Genomic DNA, 3387 nt, shown 5'->3' on the forward strand with positions numbered 1-3387 from the left:
ATTCATAGAATTCCAAGCCAGGGTAGTCTTAGCTCTTGCTTAGGTAGAATTATGAAACCAATAAAGGGGAGGGGGACCAGAGAAGATCCTCTCTTTTGTTGTTTGACATTCCCTGAATTGCCTTATGGCTCGGAAAACAATCACACGGCCTCTGGTCTTCTGACTCTACTGCATTGCTCTCCGAGGTGGGGCTGAAGCTACTAGCTGTAGCACCAGCTGAGTTGCTGCACCAGTTTCGGTCCTTCAGGTGACTTTGGATGCCGTTCAGGATTCAGCCGTGCTGGTGGGTTGGGCAGGAAGCAAAACACCCAATGCGGTGGATGAAATCAGCAGAGCTGGAGGCCGGAGGGAGGAGAGCTACTCCAAGAAGTTGTGGTTGCATAATTGCTGGAGGACAAAGATGGGGTTCTCGGTCTTCCTGTAGGAGGAATCATAGAATCCTGGGGCTGGAAGGGACTTTGGGGGGTCCAGGATATCTAAGCTTGGTCTCGGCCTTCTTGTAGAAGGGAACATAGAGTCCTATGGCTAGAAGGGACCTTGGAGGTCTTCAGGGGTCTCCAACCTTGGGAACTTTAAGACTTGTGGACTTCAACTCTCAGAATTCTCCAGCCAGCGATGCTGGCTGGAGAATTCTGGGAGTTGAAGTCCACAAGTCTTAAAGTTCCCAAGGTTGAAGACCCCTATTCTAGTCCAGCCCCCTACTCAAGTCAAGGAGCCTCATACCATCCCAATCCAATGGTTGTCCAGTCTTCTTATGAAAACGGCCGGTGATGGAGCACCCAGAACTTCTGGAGGCCAGCCGTTCCACTGATTGGTTGTTCTCCTTTCTTCTCCAGCTGCCAGGGACAGAAGGATGTTTGCGTCAGGACTGGCTCTCCAAGGCCATGTTGAAGATAACATTTGCCTTCAAATCCATGAGTTTCTAAGATAACTTTTGCTCCATGGTCCAGCACTTCCTTCTGGGCAAAACTTTTGAGATGGGTTTTCACATGTCTAAGGTGGGACTAGAACTCCCAACATCCTGATGATTGTCCCAAAGTCACCTAGCTGACTTTCGTACCTAAGGCAGGACTAGAATTTTCATTTCCTGGTGATTGTCCCAAAGTCACCCAACTGGCTTTCATGGCTAAGACGGGACTAGAATTCCCTGTCTCCTGTTGATTTCTCCAAAGTCACCCAGCTGGCTTTCATCCCCAAGGCAGGACTAGAACTCACCGTCTCCTGGTGATTGTCCCAAAGTCACCCAACTGGCTTTCCTATCTAAGGCGGGACTAGAATTCACCGTCTCCTGGTGGTTTCTCCAAAGTCACCCAGCTGGCTTTCATCCCCAAGGCAGGAATAGAACTCACCGTCTCCTGGTTTTTAAGCAAGTATCTTCACCACTAGATGAAAATCTACTGGAAGGAGAGCCTCACTTCTCCCATCCCACTTGCCAGGCGCTGTCTCTGGCTTCCTGACTAGACCAGCCCTCCTTTGGATGGCCTGCAAAGCGATGCATGAAAAGTCAGCGTTCTAAGCTTTTGCTGCATCTTTTGTGAGTCTAACTTTACATTTTGATGAGGAGAAGGGGCCTTACGGGTGCCAATGCTTCCCCCTCTCCCTCTCTCCCTCTCTCACTCTCTCTCTCACTCTCTCTCTCACTCTCTCACTCTCCCTTCCACAGTCCTCCTCTTCCTCCTCCTCCTCCTCCTCTCCATAAACCCTACTCTCTTCTAGCACTGATGATGATCCCTAGTTGAGTAATAAAATGTCTGCAAGAAAACCACCAAGCTCAGAGAGCACCAAGGACCCCATGCTCCTCCTCCTCCTCCTCCTCCTCTCCTCCTCCTCCTCTCCATAAACCCTACTCCCTTCTAGCACTGATGATGATCCCTAGTTGAGTAATAAAATGTCTGCAAGAAAACCACCCAGCTCAGAGAGCACCAAGAATCCCCACAGTCCTCCTCCCCCACCTCTCCACAAACCCCACTCCCTCCTAGCACTGATGATGATCCCTAGTTGGGTAAGGAAAGGTGTACAAGAAAACCACCAAGCTCAGCAATCACCAAGAGTCCCACAGAACAGGCCGAGATGGGTAGTGGGGGCAGCCAGGAGGCCTTCCTGCCGCTCATCTCCCCACCAGCCTTGCCCCACCCAACCCAAGGCAACCTGCAGGGAAGGCAGCGCTTGTAGCTCTCCCTGCTTCTGTCCCCCCCTCCCCCTTTCCTCCCCCCCCCAGTGATTTCCTTCCCTTGGCCAAGGACACCCCAAGAGGCTGAAGGAAGGACGCTGGGCTGCATTTCTGCCGATGGAAGAGAAGCCAAGGCCCCCTGCGGAAGCCTCCACCAATTGAGGCATCAATCAAAATGACAACCCAAAGACTCCCAAGGGTGCCCACGTCCCACTTCAAAGGGTATTTACTCAGGTGCACAACATCAAAGAAAGGCACAGGGGGGCACTGCTGCATTTAGAGAACGACTCGGCTTTCAAGTAGGGAAGATAGGCAGATGCAGCCAAGACAAGAAAAGAATAACAGAATACCAGAGCTGGAAGGGACCTTGGAGGTCTTCTAATCCAACCCCTTGCTCAGGCAGGAATAGAATAGAGTAGAGTAGAGTAGAATAGAGTAGAGTAGAGTAGGGAAGGGAATATAGAGTAGAGTAGAGTAGGGTAGAGTAGAGTAGAGTAGAGTAGAGTAGAGTAGAGTAGAGTAGAGTAGAGTAGAGTAGAGTAGAGTAGAGTAGAGTAGAGTGGAATAGAATAGATTAGGGAAGGGAATATAGAATAGAATAGAATAGAATAGAATAGAATAGAATAGAATAGAATAGAATAAAGCTGGAAGGGACCTTGGAGGTCTTCTAGTCCAGCCCCCTGCTCATTTCAGACAGGTGATTGTCCAGTCTCTTCTTAAAAACCTCCAGTGATGGAGCAGCCACAGCTTCTGGAGGGAAACCCTTCCACTGATTAATTGTTCTAATTAGAGACCGAACACGGACAAAGGTGGCTGGGAATGGAATTGTACAAGGCTTTAAGCTCATCCAGAATAAAACGGTATCATCTGAGACACACACACACACACACACACACACACACACACACACACACCCTCTTTGCTTACTGGCTTTCTTGGCTCCTGGAAGACTTTGCCCTTCAATCTGGAGTCGATTCTGTCTTTCTCCTTCCCTCCAGCCACGGAAGAGCCCCAGATGCAAGCCTCAAGTGAGCTTCTTCCTGGCTAGTCTTTAGGCATTTGGGAATGTGACCCAATATCCTTCTTCAGTTTCCATAGCCCAGGAAATGATTCTCAGGCATCTCTCTCTCACTCTCTCTCACTCACTCCTTCCTTCTCTCTCTCTCTCTCTCTCTCTCTCTCTCTCTCTCTCTCTCTCTCTCTCTCTCTCTCTCTCT

The sequence above is a fragment of the Protobothrops mucrosquamatus genome, unplaced genomic scaffold (assembly GCF_001527695.2).
Source record: "Protobothrops mucrosquamatus isolate PMUCROS unplaced genomic scaffold, P.Mucros_1.0 scaffold4351, whole genome shotgun sequence".
NCBI classification, from domain to species: Eukaryota; Metazoa; Chordata; class Lepidosauria; order Squamata; family Viperidae; genus Protobothrops; species Protobothrops mucrosquamatus.